Below are 21,123 nucleotides of genomic sequence, written 5' to 3'. Positions count from 1 at the left end.
GATTTTATTACTCGTTCTACTACCAATGAGAAAGTGGTACGTGTTTCTACAAGGCTATCGCCTTCGGTAAACCTACTTGCAGTGACAATATTTTTCTCGCTAAATTTCGGTTCTTCTGCAACCTCTGTTGATTTTTTAGATCCGGTAATGTCCTCGGATAAGTGGGAAACTCTTATCTCCCTAAGTGCATTACCAGCACCGCATACATTACTCCTTTACACACTTTCACAGGTATTAAGTACATACAACCGTGAGGAAGTTTATGAGAGGAGGTTCTCAACCAGAATATTTTAAATGTATGCAAGAACACGTTCCGCCCTTCTCCTAAAGCAACCACTGCGAAGTAATCTCCCTTTCATCGTCATGAAGAACTGACTCATGTCATCGGCCTCTATAGAAGCGCCTATATCTACCGTCTAATGTCTATCCATTATCACACATATTTTAATGAAACGCGCGGTAATCAACATTGTGTAAAAAGAAATTAGATGACTTCTTAAATATTAATGAAAGACAACTGATGAATACCGATATAAATATTGCACGCTTCATAGAATGAAACTGTGCGGGCAGTCGCCAGCATGGCGATGGCAATATCTCGCGACTATCAAAAGTGTCCGGTATGATATTCTTCTTTGGATCGCTAATGTGACAGACAGCGTATTTCGCGACCATCCACGCGGGACCACGATGATAATAAGTTTGTGCAGAATTGTGGAAATGGTGAATGTAAGCAACGACGCAGCGGAAAGCATTGGAGCAATGATGAGGATTCGGAAGAGTTGTAGAAAGACCATCCTCGTTCAAACCCCTCGTGCTTTGTATTCTCTCCTTGTCTTATTTTCTTCCATTTCTCGATTCTCCTGTTGCCTTCGAGAGAAACCGACCGGGTGAAGAATAAGACACCAGACACATATTTTACGCCGGAGCTCTTCACGGATGGGGCAAAGCGTACACGGCGAACGACGACGTCGCGTTTCTGAGTTATCGTTATATGAAGTAGTACTCTAAAATGTGTATGCATCCGCCTTCGGTATTCCTTTGTCGAATATAACATGCAGTTCTCATTTTACGGCGAGTAGAAAAGATAGCAATTTAATAAATTATATGTACTATAATATGCAGTTTGACGCAGTTTGATTTTAATAAAAACAGGTATATATTTGTTTTGTGAGTTGAACATTTTATATACTGCATTGAGAGATTTATCATTTTTGTGTGTCTAAATAATTAAATTAAACTAAATCTTTAAAAGGAGAAATTAATTAATGAGAAATTATTGTTAAATTTTACATTTCGTAAGCAATTATTTAATTATAAATTGTATTTATGTTATACTGTTTCCTTTTTTGAACATATTTCAAAGAATCTTGAAGAATTAATTATATTTTATATTATAGTACAGTAATTTTTCTAAATTTTATATTACAATATATTATATAATAATGTGTAATATATTATGTGTAATATATTTATATATTCCGAATATACATTGCATTTTTGGAGGTGACAGACAAATTCATACAAGCGTCAATTTCATTTCTCATCTAGTTTCCACGCCCCACTTTCCATTTATGATATACGATATTATTGTCATTCATTTGTTTTATATTCTATGCAGACGTGCATTGATTCTACTGAAAATTACACAATGAATTTTGACATATCATGTTAATAATCTCTTAATTCTCTCTCTTTGAAAAAATGTAGCTGAAATCTGCGAAAATTATCAATATTATAAATCAAATTTCTTTAGAACAATGAAAATACCTCTAAGTCTTAAACACATGTTCTTCTGCAACATATTGACACACATAAACACAACATAATTTGTAATTTTTTACAATCATCCGAAATTACATATAGCATATGTTTATGTGATAGAAATTCTTTATTTATCCTATCGAGAAAGTTTTTTGCCGTTTCGATATGTCACAAAAGTTACCTATTTTGGTGACGGCAGGATGAGATAGAGGTAAAACATCGTAGCACGAAAGAAGTGCGAAGAATGTTAATACGAATATTATGATTTATTGATGGAACATCGGTCTGTAAGACTCCAGGGGTTGTTCGGCGTGCCTGCCAGTGTCCGTAAGGGTGGCAAAATGAAGAAAAAGAAGAATAAGAAGGTGGAAACCCTGAGGGTACCGTTGCACACGTATACATCTATACGCCTGCACACGAGCGAGCCTATACAGATATACGCATCTGTACATACACATACATACATGAACATACACACACATATATATATATATATATATATATATATGTATATATATATATTTACCAGCTCACGTGAGTAACGTAGGGCAAGGCGTTTTTCTCGGCCCGCCTGAGCCGCCAAAGATTTATTCTCAGATCCCGTAAGACAAATGGTAAGATTGTGTCCAAAATTTTAACAGCGCATTTGGGTGAACACGTCCCTGCAGCGCGAAGATACTCTACGACTGCACAACTGCTACAAAAGATAAAAAGAAGGAGGGTAAAAAGAAGGCAGGGGCGCGGATGGGCAGGGCATGGATGTTGTTAAGAAGGGGGTAACTCTGAGTTAGTCCCAGTGTGTGTTGGATGAGAAGGCGGTTGAGCGGAAAAGAAGTTTTCTAGTTATCCCTTCGGCGAGAATGTGGTACCGAAACTCCTTGCTCGCTTCGTGACAGAATCGAGCCGTGAAACGAGATCTGCCGGAAAATGTTGGTTGGCATAGCTTTATTCCAATCATTGGTTTTCTATCAGTTTATCTCGCTAGTCTACGTGCTTAGATATACGTAATATTATTACCGTTAAATTTGAATTTTAAATTGCTGTTAAATTGTAAAATTTTATACATTTATAACATTAATAAATCATTAACTAGTTTAATTAAAAACTGAAATTTAGTATATCGTTTATGTTATTCATGCATATATGCTAACATGTTTTATTTGTAAATGAAACATTTGTAGTATGATAATATTTAATAACATTTTTTTTTAGTTATTTTAAGAAACATTTCATTAATTTTTAAGTATTTATTTATTGCGTGAATATTATCTTTAATATTGTCTGCTGACATATGAAAATTTTTTTGTATCTGAAAAGAAGGAAACTAAAAATATTCCAAGCATACGACTCGAAAGCGCATGCCTAACGTGTTTGGACACCAATTTCATCTACCTATATATTATAAATAATACGCTGGGGGGATATTCCTTCAGATCTACCCCTCGGTATTTGAAAATTAGATTCCCTATCTGTCTGTCGCACATTACGAACTCAGCTTCTTCTTACATCTACGAAGAATATTATTGTATTATCGATCTTGATATTTTTTTCATTAGTTATTTTTATTTAATCGGATGAATTTAAATTATAAATATCTAAATATATATATATATATATATATATATATATATATATTATATATATAAGTAGATAAATAAGTAATAAGTACAAAGTACAAAATTATAAGTAAAAACTTATAGCAATAACATTAATAAGAAGGATAAGAATCAACGTTAAACATTGGTAAATGAAGATGAAGTATTTCGGTTTGCAGTTTCTACCTATTGAACGTGCGTCAAGTCTAGTGGAGAAAGGAGAAGGGGTAAAGAAGGCGAAACCGAAAACAGGGTTGGCACATTGGTGAAGCGAGAAGAGGGGATGATATACACGTTCGGAGATAAACGAGCGCCGCGTTCAATGAAGTCGACTATAAGGGTAGTCCCAGGTTCGGTTCTTGTCACTAGTGGATAGCCAATAGGTTACGAGCGTTCTGTGCGTCAAAGGTAGATGGATTGATAAATTAACTATAGAGTGAATAAATTTTAATTTCGTCATATCTTATATGAAGGAATAGGAGTTTTATGTAAGTATAATAGTAATATTTTTCTAACTTTTTCGAGATAATAATATTTAAATCACAAAGTGGAACACTATTTCGTGATATCCGTTCTTAAAATAAGAAAAATAACTTAAAATATGTATATTTGTTACATACTAGTTTATAATTTTTTAATGTCAAATGATATCATAATATTAAAATTTCTTTATATTTAATAGTCATCTTACTAACAACAAATATCATTTTATTTCTTTTATCTTTACGTCTACACGTTGATCAATAATTGCTAGATATCATAATAGTGACGCTGTCACCGTGTCCATAAAACTCACTGTCGGAGACGGCACAATTTTAAGTTTTACGCCATTTACAAAATGAGTCGCCATTATTTTCGTCGGGTGGATTTATCGCTACATACATTTGGACCGAGCGACAATCCAATTTATGTGGGAGTCCCGTAATAGTCTGCCACCGCAACGCGAGAAACCTCCCTCCCCCACATTGCCCCTATCTTTCTCGCCCCTTCTTGCTCGCCATCTACTCTGCAGTATCCACCCTACTGACGCTCACCACCCAGGGCACTGATTAAATAAAAGAACAAATGGAGGTAACTCCTAATTAGTGCACCAGTTCCTTGCATTCCTGCTAGCCGTACCAACGACCTTCGTCGGATTAATTGCAGTCGTGCATTTATTGCGAGCGTGATGCTTATTCGCGCATGAATTTGTTGTTTTTTCTCGGAGATGTCTTATTGCGCTTGAAGAAGAAAACTTAAGAATAACGTGAAGAAGTCACATTAAAACGTGAATATTTTTTAAATTGATAAGAGAAACACAATTCATGCATCACTTATTGATTCTTGATCGTTATATAATATGATCAAGTTATCTTGTTAAATAAATCAAATTCTGTTGCCTCTTTACTACGTTGGCGGCATTATTTATCATATTGGATTATAGCTTAATTGGGAATGATAAATAGGAGCTATACGTTTCAGAATCTACCTGATGTTAATTAAGACCTATTCGACGGGTAGAAACGAGTTCCTTCATACCTGACCACAGAGAATTGTGCTGTTATTATTATTTATTTCTCTTTCTCTTTCTTTCTTCCCTCCTCCCTCTTTCTCTCTCATACTCTTGTTATATTTTCTATATATTACATAATTGTAATATATTTTACTAATTTTATTTTAAACACTGTTTTAAATCGAATTCAAGAAAAAGAAATAATTTTGTATGCTATAAACTGTATACGTTATATATGCTTTACACGAAAAACTGGAATATACATTTAAAAAATTTGTATATGTGTATAAATTATTAATTTTTTTATTTGTGTGATTTATATGTCCATATATATATATATATATATATATATATATATATACAAAACATGAGCGTATATGAAATTCTAACACTAAAAATAATTATTACATTTCTTATAAAATATCGATTATTATTACAATAATCGCTATTTTACAAGAAATATAATGTCAGTGCTGTTCAGTGATCGATGATCATATCAGGAAGAATAATACAGACGAAAACGGAAGTGAAAAGTTGGAATGTAGAAGCGGTAGGAGAAATGAGCGGTATCGGGCGATGGGGTTGCTGGGAGGCTGAGGAAGGCGGAGGCGCGGCTGCGTCTGAGTTGCCCGCAATGTATGGGTCTACCACCTCTCGTCCCACCCTTACCTCATCTTTCTGACCTCCCACTCTGCCAGCTAGAAGCAATTTTTTGTTCGTCGTCCGCTTGTATCAAATTACGATAAATATTGCGGTGCCGACGTGAACCTCGGTAAGGGGCGCCTATTCGCAACGCCACGACTTAACATCATGTAGAGAAAGTGAGAGAAAGTGAGAGAAAAAGAGAAAGAGTGAGAGAGAGAGAGAGAGAGAGAGAAAGAAATTTCAAAATTTTCTTTAAAGGCGACACAAAATAAAAAGCTTGATGACGAAGATAGAGCTCATACTGTGCGAATCAAAATGAAAGAAGATGTTTATCCTTTATGCAAAAAGAAAGGAATATATTGTTTATTTCACAACAATGTAATAACTGAAATATATATTTAACCCTCTTCTCCCTCAATTTTCTTAACGCGCCCGCCAAATGCGTTATTTATATTGTAAAATATTGCTATATATTTAAAACAATACAAAAGAATGACCAAAACCATATAGACAAAAATGGTTGGCCAAAAAATAATAGATAATAAAACGTCACGCGATTGCCGAAAAAAATTCGTGAAAGATTCTTGACGATCCTTTCGAAAGGACTGTGAATGGGGGTAGATGGGTGGGACCGATATTATATATAACTATCTACCCTAGCCAGTTGCGTGCGGAGGATAGAAAACACGCGGGGAGGGGCATGGTGGAGGCGAATTGAGGGATGGTAGTAGATGAGGTGTAGAGAAGGGTGGGTTGGAGGGAGAAAGCGGAAGAAAGAGCGACAGTGGGAGCGCGAGAGAAGGAAAGGGAGTGGAAAGAGAGGTGGATGGGAGCACGTAGTGGGGGATGACAGAGATGAATTCGTTTCATTTCACGCTGGGAAGCTCTCGCGTTCCCCGCGTCCGATGATTTACTGGGCTACAATGTGGTAACCCATGATTTATCGCCAACACGCTGGCTTGCCACTGCGCTATACCTGATACCATGGTTGCGTATGCGTTCTGCCCGCGTGTCCAAAGAACTTTGTACTCTTTCTCTGTCTCTAACCCACCCTTCCTCTCCTCCTTACTTGTACCTGGGTATGTCTTTGCGAGTGGGCGGCGAGACGAAGGAAAGATGAAGACCCTCGCGACTGGGGCCATGGAATATACACTATCTGCCTACAGTGTTGGCGGTGGCAGCATGGAACCGATAATTCCATGCTCCGCCACCATTTATTTATGCGCGAGAAATTCCCATGAGTTTGATCATCACACGCACGCTTTGTCATCTTTTGATCTCATTTATTTATAAAGAATATCACGAATAATTATAATATCGCGTTTACGATCATTTCTGATATTTTTTTATACACACACTCACAAACATACTTATTATAATTATTTACTTCAAAGTCCTAGAAAGAAAAGATTTTTATTGTCTTCATATTGATGCTATTGATATTTTGTTAAATTAAAATAATGATACTTTGATAAAAATATAATCGTTATCTGTAAAAAACTTGTGACCGCTTATGCGAATACTAGCTACTACAAAATGGATTTTAACATCAGTCTGCGGTTGCATCTATGGTTACTACATCAAATCGTTTGGCCAACCATAATGTAACCAGCTCGTAACCATCATGGTGAAAATGGACGTGGTCAACAAGTATAACTATAATTACGTTGGATGTAGACCATAAAGCGTACGCGAAAGCATTACCAATTAGTATTCTAAACTGAGATCAGTGTGTATATGATAATTTTCAATTATCTACATTTGCAAAATTAATAGAGACATCTGTTAATAGATAAGCTACTAATTAAAAAAAAATTTAGTATATTTTATTTAATATTTATAGAATAAAAAATCAGTCGCGTGTTTAAAATTAAGTATATATAGCTAAAATGGTTCTTAGCTGTAGTGACATGAATTAATGAACACAAGTAAAAAATGAAAATACTAGGGGCATTATAGAAGGAATAGCTAAAGTATGAAAAATTATATTATGTAAACGTATTAGTCTGGGAATACGATAGAGAATTCGCAGTTTTCCGTGTAGTTGTGGATGCGTAGATAGATGCAAGCATTGGAAAGTTCATGGAACATGGGAGGTATTCCTTGGCTCGTTGGAAACTCAGGACCAAGTCTTGGCTACCACGAGACCAACATCTGAGCCGAAGTTGGCTGCGCCCTCTCAAAAGTCAAGATCCCGACTCTCGAGGGTCCTTTGCCTAGATTCATTAGGGATCTTGCTGATCCTGACGCCGTTTGGAGACCCCACGGACGCCTTGCTCGAAGATTAATCCCAACCGCGTAAACTTTGTTTCCCATTGTAAACAAGAGGCAGTTCCAGTAACGTCTCGAGAAACACCCTTTCTCCAGTTGTCTTGAGCCAAAGTACTTAAAACCGCATTTCTTCCCACCCTCTACATAAAAGTTGGTACAAAAATTTGCTTAATTTTTTTTAATAACATTGGCTTATAATAACCATCGCGAAAGTGTGTTATAATGAGAAATTTTCTTTCTTAATCTCAAAATGTATTACTACTAAAAATATTAATTGAATATTATCTATCTTTATCGATGATAAAAATCGACACGTTTTTAAATAAAACAATAATTAATTTGTATAAATATCGAGAGATGATAAAATATTCTATATTTTTATTACAATTAAAGCTATTGATATATATAATATTCCACCATTCAATAGAACTGTTTCTGGAACGAAAAAGTGAATTATGTAAGTGCAATTCGTAATTCAGTATATTTTTCGAAATAACGAGTTCCTCGTGTAACACGCATAGATTGCAAGCTCATGATTTGTAGAAAAATGCGAATCTAAGCATCCGTCACGTTTAGCGGTCGTGAAGCGAGACTCGAGTTGTAAAACACAGCGGACAAATGAGGATATACGTAGCGGAAGAAGTGTCGCTAGGTTATCGTGGTGTGGAGACTCGTGGAGGGTTATATTCCATAGAACGGGTGGCAATGGGGATGAGTGCGCGTGCCGCCAGAATCCAGATTTTATAGCGCCGTTAGGTTAACCCGACGATTTTCAAAACTTATATGATTGCTTGCGGTAAAAATTGCGGCGTTTAATGGTGTGGAAACTAAATATGTTTTAGCATCGGCTGATGTCTAACTTCATCGAGATTGACGCGAAGAATATACGGATATATATTTTATCGTTACAGTAATTCTTCATATATTTATTAATTCGAATATGCTGTTGCAATAATTCTCGATATATTTACTGATTATTTATATATTTTATGTAAAATATTTTATTATTATCAAAAATCTTAATCAATTTTATTTGATACTTTACTATAAAATTAAAAGGAATTAATGTGTGTGTGTGTGTGTGTGTGTGTGTGTGTGTGTGTGTGTGTGTGTGCTTTCTGTTGTTTCAAAGTATTAATTTGATCATGCTTGCGTGATGCAAATACAAATGAAATTATTATTTTGTGTGTGTGTTCTCCTTTATATTATACTTAACACACTAAAGAAAATCCGCTTAAAGCAGTTTTTAGTTTAGCGATTTATTAAACAATTTACACTCTTAAGATAATCGTTGATGATGTTGAAATAAATTTGTAAAAGTAGAATATTTGTGCGATTGAAATGTTAAAAAAAAAATAAACAATTTTAATTTTCATAATTTTGACAAAAGTTTATTTATAGTATTTGAACGAAATCAAAATAATTATACTTGTATTTACACAGAAGTGTTCCATATATTTCATGGACGCGCTAAACGTTATCAAAAGATTGCATCATGTTTTTATAATTACACGTGGGGAAGCATAAGCGTTCACCGTATCAGAACGAACCCTTTTTATCCCTGTAATTCTATACGCTGGAGGGTCAGAGGTGGTATCATAGAGAAGATTGCACACGACGGCGCTTTTCGTCGTCGTGCCTCGCAGTCGTAAGTCTGAAGAGGTACAGAGAGTGGTGAGAGGGGTTGGGCTCTGAATGACGGAATTCATGCAATGCTCGTGGATTCAGGGACACGATGAATGGAGCTGGCGGAAGGGCTTTGGAAATTAAACGTCCTATGGATGGTCTTTTTTCGCCGAGCGAGTAATGTACGACTGTTCCTTAGAGGAGTGAACATCCTCTCTCTTCTCGTCACTGTTTCTTCCTTCAGTATGCCTCCCTTAACCCTCTTTTTTCTCTCTCTCTTCTTAATGTTGAAGGAACGGGCGTCTTGCCACGACGGTAGGAACAATTTCCTTGTGATAAGAAAGTAGATCGAGGTAGAAGATATGTGGAAATCTTTCGTGCTATAAATATATTTCTTTCTATAGCGTATATGTACATGTATAGAGATGATATCATAATAAACATCTGTATGTATATATTACAATTCTGTATATATTTTTCTGTATATAGCCAAAATGTTTCTTAAATACAAAGTGCATAAAAATAGCGCGATGTTAAAGACTAGAATGGTAGAATGTAACGTTTAACAGTTTGTAATATACATATATTGCACATATATAATATTACAATTATTAGATTTAGACATTTTGGACTAATGTTTTTTTTTTAAACATTATACAATATAGACCTCGGTAGTATATAATATAAACCTCTAAGAGTTAGATTCGCAGCCAAAGTAATATTTTTCGCAATAAAATTTACAGTTTTTCAGCATATTAACATCTTTCTAATGAGTGCCTGATTGAGCATCAAATTATTAAAATTGCTTGTCAATTTAATTCGTGATATCACTACAGTAGTTTAATTGCGTTTATAAGTCCGAAAAAACCAATTCGGCGCGCAGTTTAAATGACTATAAATACGATATATATGCATGTACATATATATATAGTATAATAATTCAGATTGAATTATTTAAGCATTAAAAATCTAGCTTTGACCGTTATGGCTACTTTCATTTCTTATTGTTGAATTTTCAAACATATGAACCAGTAAGATTCTTATTGATTATTTAATATACTTGCTCGTTTATGAATAGACTAATGTCTATTCATGAACGAGTAAGTAATGTAAACGCATGCGTAGCTATGGAAACCGGCATAATATACACTGTATGTAACATCACATGTATAAATGCAAATAGATTTACGTGTGTACGGACATGCGCGCGTGATGAGATGTATGCACACGTGGTACGGATAGTACGTGAAAATATAAAATATGAAACCAACACAAAATATAAATTAAGTCAAATATTTTGTAATTCTTAATACTATTTACAAAACTACATACAAAATAAGCTCTTTTTTCATAAAATATTATTATAAAGAAATATTTCCCTCCGCAAATACTTTTTTTAATGCTAGTGAGATTTTGATCTTATGCAATATCTTTCTTGTTTAAAGGGTTTCTGAGGTGACAGTTTATTCTTACAACAAGAATAACTTTAAATTAACTTTCAAACTTTTTCTACGCTGAAGGTGTTTTATATAATTTTCTAAAATATAATGTTAACTGCGACAATTTGACACATTTCATTAGTATATATATATATGATTCGCGTTTTTGTTAAATTCATTACATTTTTTATAAAATATTATAACTATATTAATTACACAATTATTAATTCTATAAGTAAAAATACTATAACTATTGATCGACGATAATTACTTATGACAAAAAAGGTGAAGATATCGTTTCTTAAAGAGGTAAAATGTCAAAATATTGACAGTCCTGTGGCCATTAGCATTATAAATGACTGGTACTGGATCAGTGCCGGTTGGCTGGCTTGCCTGCCTGTTTAGTTATTGTTTCCGCCACAGATTATAGGGATGGGGGTCTTTATTGCCCTATAGCGATAATATAGGTATACCGACTCACAGACGTAGTATTGCATGCTTACACATACACTCACGTATAGGCTTGTGCCGGGCTCGCACCTGTTGGCGCCTGCGATTATGGCCGCAATAACATTCCGTCAAACGGCAAATGCGTACTCGAATTTCCTAACGCCATCTTAACTTTCAGAAACGTTTCTAGAGCCACGTGGTTTGGCGATTTATTAGATTAATTACGTTTATCTACAGCTACATTTATCTTCATCATTATTCTTATCTCACTAATTTGCAAAAAAAAATATATATATTATATATAGAATTAATGTTACATGTATTTATTATTATTTTTGTCGACAGTTATTTAAAAAAAATTTACGACAATTGTTTAATATTATCTCGAATTGAACTTTTAAAGGGTATACTGTTTACGAAATCCATACGTAATATAAAGTTACTTGCGAAATATCTACATTCTTTATATTATTTACGAAGATAGTATAATCTCTAGAATATATCTTAGCTATCGCGTTTGTATTTTTTTCTTTTCCTTTTTACAAATATATTGTTTTATTTGTTTTGAGTATTTGTAGGATTTGTAGATTTAATGTTGTCTAGCAAAAACAAAATACACGAAGCGAAGGAGTCCGGGTTCCAATTCATCGATTTTATGTCCCAGCATTATTTATTGTTCAATATATCGGACTTGTCGCGCGCGATACCATTCGTTGCGTCATACGCCATAATAACGGTATCTTCTCCAAAACTGTTCATTGCTGTGGCCGGACGAAAAAAGTAGGAGCTTCCACACGCTTTAAATTCTTCAGGAAGAGAGACAAATAAATATCGGATGATGTATGCGCTGGCGGTGACTGCAGCGCACGCATGGTCCACCGGGCGCTTCCAACTCTAAATTCGGTGCCGAGTTTAGGTGGGCTCGATTTAAATTTCGCCAGAAGCGGAATTGGCCGCATGGCGAAACGCAATTTCACAGCGCAGAGTTTATTCTCGCACGAATTCAAATTAATGGGACGTCGTGCGAATTGACTTTTCTAAATTATTCAAGCTGCGTCGAATGAGGTTTCAGTAGACATCACGTTTACTGATTCATGGCGTTTCTTGCCACAGCTTTCTTCAGCGTATACATATGCAAAATATAGTTTCGAAAAGCAGATATTCGTCGTATTTTTTTATTTTTTTTTATTTATTTTTTCTTCTTTTTTTTCGTATCTGTTACATCTTTCAACCTACGATTGAAATCCAATCGCTATATAAGTTCTAAAAGAAAGCTCGTAAATAATCAAAGAGAGCGAACGCGAAGACAAAATGCATTAAGATATTGCCCAAGTATTCGTGTCGATACTTTGTCACGTCTGAGAATCTATAGCAACAGTCAACGTTTCCGTATGTAGCGTGTCTACCACGTGGTTACAGAGAGAATTGAGTATGTATATGTGCAGAGGAGTGGCCACAAATCACCATTACTCGATGTGTATCGCGACGCTATATAATTATACCTATAACGCCAAGCACCAGGTAATGGCTCAATCCTGCATGTACATTCGATGATAACCAGTCCTGAAGATGAAGCGCTAGGTGGGGTCTTCGATGCCCGCGAGATTTAAACTAACTATCCGCTATTGGCTAAACGATAGTCACGTGTTTCGTTACGTCATCGTGGCCATCCTTGTGAGTGTACAAGTTACTGGCAAAGGGAGAGGTGGAGAGGGGGAGAGAGAGAGAGAGAGAGAGAGAGAGAACGATCAAAAGGAGAGAAAGCAAAGAGGGGAAGGACGTGCGCGCGCGCGCGCGCGCGACAGAGACATCGAACTTATCCTTGAAGAGCGCGAGCGCAATATCGAAGAGGGATGAAAATATTGTTCGCGAGAAACAAGGATAGCTATAACATATATCGTGAAAGGAAAGCAATGTTTAAAGTGGAAGAGAAGAGAAGAGGAGAGAAGAGAGAGAGAGAGAGAGAGGGAGAGGGAGAAAGAGAAGAAAAGCGTGATAGAGATGGAACGAAGCAGGAACGAGGTAGCAAACGTACACCCTTCGCCGTACTCCCTCCCGCCATTAACAACGCCCTTGCATATAAATCCGCCTCTTCTACGTGTAGAGTCAATTGCGCGCGCGTGTGTGTGATTTCTCATCTCCGTTCATTCCGTGTATCTTGCGATGTCACTGTCTCGTTCTAAAGTCAATTCTCTCCCTTGCGCTAATACACGCTCTCGCTTCCACGGTCCGAATACCCCGCCTTTGCGCTGGCCGCAGGACAGCCCTGGTGTGGGTAGGAACGTGAAGAGAGTCAGAGGCTCGTGGAACGGAGCAAGACAGAACGATGGAGCACACGGAAGAGACGACACGAATACGAGAGACAGGAGAGAGAAAGAGAGACGGAGAGAGAGAGAGAGAAAGAGAGATTGACAGTACGAGAGAGAGAGAGAGAGAGAAAGAGAGAGAGAGCTCTCTAGCCGGTAGTAGTGGGACGAAAGCACGAGGAGAGGCAGAAAGAGAGAGAGAGAAAACGGAGGCAGCGCCGCGTGGCGGCATGAGGTGGGGACTATCGGGCCGTAAACCATCCGCGGTGAACATTTAACTCACGTATTGCCATCCAACAAGTTTGCTTTGGCCGGTGAAAGAGCGTCCTCGAGATCTCGGAGAGTCGGCGAGTCTCGAAGGCGAAGCCTCCGCGAAACCTCCGCGCGAGGAGGTGGATGAGATCCACCGCGACACACGCGGTTTTTCATCCTGTGCGAGGACGTCACCCGTCTTTCGTTCTCAACCGGGAGTACAATCGGGCGAGGACTCGGTTTCGTAACCAGCGATACGATATACCGTGGGATCATATTCTGGCGGTGATTTCGAGACTCCGCCCGTCTACGGTACCAACGTTTCCGAGCGAGGAGACGTGAAAGAAGGCCTAATTCTAACGCAGGAAACCTCACAAATCCCCAGCAAGTGGATGGAGCAACAAATTTGAGAGGAAACGAGTTCGAATAGGCGCTATCATGAGCTGTAAGGAACGTGCGCGGACTACCCTTCCGCAAAGACGACTTCGCTATCGTTGATCTCGTGTGAGCCGCTACGGGTAAGTCATCGTATTATTTAATCATGTCACAATATGCGAAAATAAGCGTTTTCTTGTTTTCGTTACTCGTTCAATATATACGCGGATATATAAACATGTCAGAAGGCAAAGCTGTCAAAGTTATAGAGACCGCCCTCCCGCCAAAATCTTACGCAGTGCACATGCTCCGTTAGTCAGTTAGAGCTGCTATATAACAGGCTGATTCTTTCTTGATACTTCCAGTATTATTTTTAGTTGATTTTAAATCCAATTGTATTTGCACAATATATATATATACATCAGAAACTTATTGTTTATTTACATGTACTGTTGTATTGTAAGAATGCTTATTCTTGTGACATGTGACATATTATTAATCTGATAAAGATATATTTATGTGAGAAAATACGTTTAAATCTGTTCATTTATGATTATCGCGATAAACATAGTTTATTTTTTTTTTCTGATAGTGGACGGTTCGTAAATCATCACATATACATATATGCAAAGAATTTGTCACGTCATTCGAATAGGTTAACCTTGCTAGATATATAGATACATAGATAAATAAAGACATACTACTATTCTTAACAATGTACACATATACCTTAAATGGTGTACTTGCAGTATATATCAAGAAATAGAATATGAATTGGATGACACTTCATGTTAGTACATGGCTGCGAAATAAATATAGGAATATAATCAAAAACAATTAATTCAAAGAAGACAATGTTTTAGATTTATTTGTGTGTAGACAAATTTTCACCTTCATCTTTTCGTATAAATTTCGCTAAATATCTATGATATAAAAAGACCAGCGTATAACGACAGCTAAATATAATTTGGGGCAAATTTCTTATTAATGGCAAATTTAATTTCTAATATGACTTTATATTGGCTTATAAAATTTGGAACTAATTTCTAATTGGTGACGAATGTCGTCATTACTTTGAACAACCGCGTATCCTTAAGATTTGGTCACTTGATTGGTCTTCTCACATAATATATCTAAAGAATCATAAATATACCTAAGGAATTTCATTTAAATCGACGTATAAACATTATGCAAATTAAGAATTTTTTTTTCTATTCGCCAAAAGAAGTTAAAGTTGCCTAAATTTGATAGAACGCAAAGATTCTGAAAAGTTCCTGAAAAATTATATTTTGATTTCCCAGCAATTTATTGACTGTACTTGTTAGTAGATGTTTTCAATTTTCCAAAGGAACTGGGAGCTATCTGTCCGAAAATAAAGTGAGTTTAGTATCGAGGAACCTGAGGGTAAAATAGGTATAGTGTACAGCGCACCGACGCTTGACGGAGACCATAAATAAGGATCCGACGGTCGGCGCGGCTGCAGGCGGTGATAAGCGTTCCTTTACCCCCACCAGTGCAATCCTTTAGACTTTCTCGTGCGTCATCTTCCTCTTACCAAGCCTATCTATGCAACACCCCAGAAAGTTACAGAAAGTTATCAAACTGAAGTTCAGTTGGATATATATTAAACATTTATTGAATCACCCAAACGAGCATTGAGAAATTTATGAACGACAAGGAATCAACAAGATGTATAATGGACTTTGTTGATATTAAAAATAATGTAATAATATAATGAAACAATTTTTCTTATGTTTTTGCTGTTGAATGTTATTTACCTGTTTACATCGTGTTTTTAATTTTTAAAATTTTTACTGATTCAAATGATTTTAATTTGAAATGCGTATGGAATGTATACTTGCAACACAATCTATTCAAAATAAAGTTTTAATAGATGAAGTACTAGGTATAAATCTTGTAATGTCACATAAATTTTTTATAAATAAAATTTTTTTTTAATTTTTCAATTGTAGATAATTGAGGGAATGTGTCTTAATTCTTTTTGTCGGTTTTGTCTATTCTAAAATTATGTTTATCACACGAATCGATGAAAAATATTTTGCATTTAAAACATTATTTAATTTAGCCAATTCCTAAATTGTACGTACTTGTACTTAGAAAAATAATATTTCTAATATTTATGATGTTAATGTTCAAGTAACGCGTTGATTGTATTTTCTAATATAATAATAATATTTAAAATAGTATAAACATGGAATATTTGGAATCCACTAAATGGCGGTACTTCTTGATATCAGCGGAAATATGTAGAGTTGCATATCGCTTGTCCTTGTATCGAATGAAGGGGTTTACGAATACTGGAGGTGCTTGAGCGTTTCCCGACCGTATAACGAATAAGTATAGCCGGGCTGCTTCATCCCCTACGGGCAGCACGAAGCGACCATTTCTCATATCAGTTTAGCCGACACTTTCGAGAACTTGCTCAGGGAGCCTCGGGCGTCGCGATGTCATCCGATGCCTCTTGCCCTCTTGCGTTCTTGCCCGCCCCTGGATCTTCCATCCCTCTTCTAACTGCGCGACACCTTAGCAAACCTCCCTCTTTGACCGAAGAAACCCCCTTTTGTCGTGTCTCTACTCGTGGTCCGCGATTTGCGCCCTTTCTCGGTTTCGCAACCCCCAAAGTGCCGGCCGAGTGCCCGCGGCCTGAAGATAAGTGTCACCCAAAACTTAACAAACCTTAGATGATAAAAGGGTCTGTCAGGTCTTGAATCATTCTCGAAAAAAAGAACTGCGCATGGCCAAGTATCTTATCTGTAATTCGTAGTTGAACACAAGTCGCTTTAAATCGATATTTCCCCAGTTTTTTATTAAAAAATATTATAGTCTCTCTAGAGATAATAGAGAATCCAAGTAATATATAACGGTATTATAAAACGATTTATATATGTCAAGATTGAAAATGGGTTCTTGTCATCATTTACAATATATTTGAAATTGTTATATGAATTAGTTTAATGTGGTAAACTCATAATAAACACATCATATATTACTGATTCGAGATGCGAAGAAAAATATAGTTCTTTTGTTACAAATTGTATTATGCTCAGAATTTCATATATTAATTTTATAAAATTATATATGTATTCATTAAATTGATTGAGAAAACTTATTAGTTTTGATAATCTGAAAGATTTATTTTTATATAATTATAAATACATATACACATACATATATACATATATATATATATATATATATATATATATATATATATACATATATATATATTAGAATAAAATAAAGTACAAAATTCTTATTTCAAAATTTGTTTATATTAACATCACTGAAGATGGCTCGAATGGAGCCGAAACGTTCGACTATATTGTAATCACTATGTAAAATCTCTAAATACATTTATTATTACGCACGAATTACCGCGTTATTAAGTGCTCTCAATTACCCGATATTTTACTTTCTTTATTGTTAAATATTAACAATAAAACTGATTTCTCAAGATCTCTTCAACTTTGCATTTTGTTTTTAATTAAATTATGTTACTTGCTAAATTACATTGCTTATATACTATCAATAGATATTTTACGTTATATATAATGTTATAAATCACGGTATTTATATTTGTATTTATTTAATTTTATCAGTATTTATATAGTTTATGTGATACTATATTTAAAACTATACAAATAAAATAATATATAAATAAAATGATATATAACTTAATAACAGTTAAATCAGTTTTTTAGTTCCCGCGAAAATAAATTAACAAAAGATCAATTGGAATTTATTAATATATTGAATTTAACTTTCAAAGAAGAAACTTTCAAATAGAATTTCATTTTACCTACGCCATGGTTACCGTCGGATAGCGGCACGCATAATTCGTATGAACACGTGAAGCGCATGAAGTATACATATTTTATATTGCCTTTAAATACATTCAACAAACTTACATATGCTCTGATTACAGCATCCAGTTTTGCCTGTACAAAAAAATATAAATTTATAACATTAAATATTGTAATAAAAAATTAATTACATCCTTGAGTGATTTAAGTTGATAAACCAATTGTTTGTAATTTGTAGATTTGTAATTTGTAGAAACATTTATCTTTTCACAATATAAATTTACACTGTCTTTTAAAGTGGAACAAAATTTACCATATTGTTGAATAACTTTAACCATAAAAAAATATTAAGATCTTTATTTTTCTCCAAGTATAACGGCATCTTGACCAATTAAAGAAGCGTGACGAACATACAAAACTATATATCTTAAGCGAGGGTGCGAAAATGTTTTTGGAGCAAGGTCGAAGGAGGTAATGCGTCACCTGTACGATTCCTTTTCTACCTGATGTATTAACAAAAATGACCTTATCCACGACTGTCCCGTAAATTAAACTAGTCATAAAAAATGTCACGCAATTTAAATGAATCTAACGGTAACGCGTCTCGTTCTTTTCGTATTTGAAGGTCGCTGACTCCAAGTTGATGGGAATTTCTGATTTCCGTTGTTGTTACTAAAATTATTATGTAAAAAGTATTTATTTAAACATTTTAAAAGTTTATTTTACAACTTAAATAATATTTAATAGTATTTACTTACAATTTTACAAACTATTTTCTTTTCATATATCTAACGTCAAAGAATGTAAAATAATAATTTATTTTATTAAAAAGATATATCTGAATACTTTGAAGAAAACTTTTTGATAACTTAGACTTATTTGAATAAAATTTTAAGCTATAAAGATTCTATTTAGAATAAAAGAGATTTGGATGTATTTGAATACACATTTTTTATTACAGGATTTAATTAGTATGAGAGAAGAATTATATATTTTTTTGAATTTTATTACAATTTAACTTCAAAGTGTTTATGATAAAGAAAATATGCTGACATTAAATTTGTCAATAATTTTGCTTCACGCAGAAATAAAAATCGCATCAAGCAAATAGATATATATTATTTTATTTTTAATATCTGTGCTTTTAAAAATCTTGTTACGACATTTTGTAGACACTTGTGCGTATCGTAATTGAACACTGATTTCAGGAAATATATACAATACTATAAGATTATTTCTGCTCCAATTAGAAAATTGTGAGTTATCTCCCCCTTATTTCTAGAACGTGCGAGCCTCGTGCTTATCTGTTTCATGAAACTACATTCCGCTGTTTACTTAGATTCAGCTTTACTGAGTGACGAATAATAATTGACTAATGTTGCTCATTCTCATTCTTGCTTTACTCTCATCCTTGGCTATTAAGATTAATTGGAACTATTTCTGGAAGATAAACAAGTTCGCGCTTCAGTAATAAGATGATGATTGTAAGATCACGGCCAATCCCGAGTAATGATCTTGTAATTGGTAAATACTATATGATGAACCGCGCGTAACTTGTATGACTAGTTCAAAGTAGATAACTGTATCAAACAAAAAGGCTTAATTATAATAAGCAAAATCTTTTTTTTTTAATGCAATCTAGAATAATTTTTTTAATTAATTTTTTCAATTAATGTTTGAGCGTATCAGTGTTTTCTTTTTCTCTTTTTAGTCTCTTTCTTTCTCTCTCGTTCTCTTGATTTGATATTTCTAAAGATATCAAATTTCTCTCTCTTAAATTCTGACCTTAAGTATTGAGTATATTTATAATTAGTGTTTTATAAAATTTAATTAAAAATAAATGTTTTATCTCTTAATAATTAGTATACATTTAGATGAATGACATAATATGTATCAATAATCTAAACTATATAAACGACAATTTATTGCAGTTAACATGTATAAATTTCACTTCAATCAAGTAGCACAATATAAAGAACTCCTCACTTGCGTGCAAAACAATAGTTATAGAATGATGATTGTGTCATTACTCGTTGCTGATGGTCACTGATTTATAAGTTCAACTTCAGACAGACAATATTTTTGTTTTAATGCTTCTTTTGGACGAAAGTACGTGCGCAGACTGCTGAATGGGTGTGAGGTGGACATGGTGGCTGATGATGTCACTTCTTTAGCAGGCAAAAGAGAGAAAGAGAGAGACAGATCCGTACGACGTACCGGACATCGACTACACGGTGCCTAGTTTAAGTTGGGTTGTTGTGATGGCACACAGAGATTAGACGATACACCGTGGAATATATCTAAGGTATTGCCAACAACTCCTAGATACATCAGACTTGTCGGATTGCTCCTTAACGCACGAATTGCCTCACCGTTTTGTCTGATATAAATAGTCAATTCGTAAATCAGTTAAGCAATATTTGGATAACAATCTATAAAAATATATTAATATAACAACACAAATAATATATAATATTATTAAGTCCGATATATTTGAGATAGCTGTAAATTTGTACTATGCATAAAAGAAAAAACTCAAAATATTCAACTTTTCTAATTAGTAAATTGTGGAGATAAAAGAACTATTTGTTAAAACTTAATAATGATGGAACGTACCATTATGATGGTACTACACTAGGTACACCAACATATGTTAGACTCATTATAAACTTACATGCTTATGTACCTCCGATATCTACGTATTTTAAAAGTCGAATTAAGTAACGCCACGCTGCAGCTAATTATAATTATTTCATTGATAGCACTTGACTCAGACAAGGAAAAGAAGTGCATAACGAGCTTTTACCGTACTTCTGATGCATGAAATACTGCCGGATATATATGTGCGCGCGTGTGGAAACTTATTTTACATATTCCTTTGCTATGTATCATTACACACATGCGTACACGTTTGCGGGTGTGCATGAACGGAGCACACAGTGTCTGATTAACATGAAAAGCCTGAAACACCTGTGCCTTATAATTATTCACTCCTTCGGTTTGCGACGCTTGAAATCACTTGATAAATATCTTTCTTTTTATATATAAACATATAATATCAGTGAGTGATATAAGTATAAATAA

General features: G+C 34.7%; 1 protein-coding gene across 4 annotated transcripts in view; it reads left to right on the top strand.

Moving 5' to 3' along the window:
- The window catches only part of Antp (homeotic protein antennapedia), a 219,082-nt gene that overhangs the window by 35,430 nt on the left and 162,529 nt on the right, over nt 1–21,123 (top strand). For 3 of the 4 annotated variants that reach the window (XR_015544138.1, XM_011058041.2, XM_087403011.1), the window contains exon 1: nt 12,207–14,358. The exons of the other annotated variant lie outside the window; for it this stretch is intronic. The gene's annotated coding sequence lies outside the window, so the exon portion shown is untranslated. Of the gene's footprint in view, nt 1–12,206; nt 14,359–21,123 lie in introns of those variants that run through there. 4 annotated transcript variants of the gene reach the window in all.

The sequence above is a fragment of the Acromyrmex echinatior genome, chromosome 2 (genome assembly GCF_024713525.1).
Source record: "Acromyrmex echinatior isolate Ae372 chromosome 2, ASM2471352v2, whole genome shotgun sequence".
In the NCBI taxonomy this organism is placed as follows: domain Eukaryota; kingdom Metazoa; phylum Arthropoda; class Insecta; order Hymenoptera; family Formicidae; genus Acromyrmex; species Acromyrmex echinatior.
This window is presented reverse-complemented; position numbering and strand designations above follow the sequence as displayed.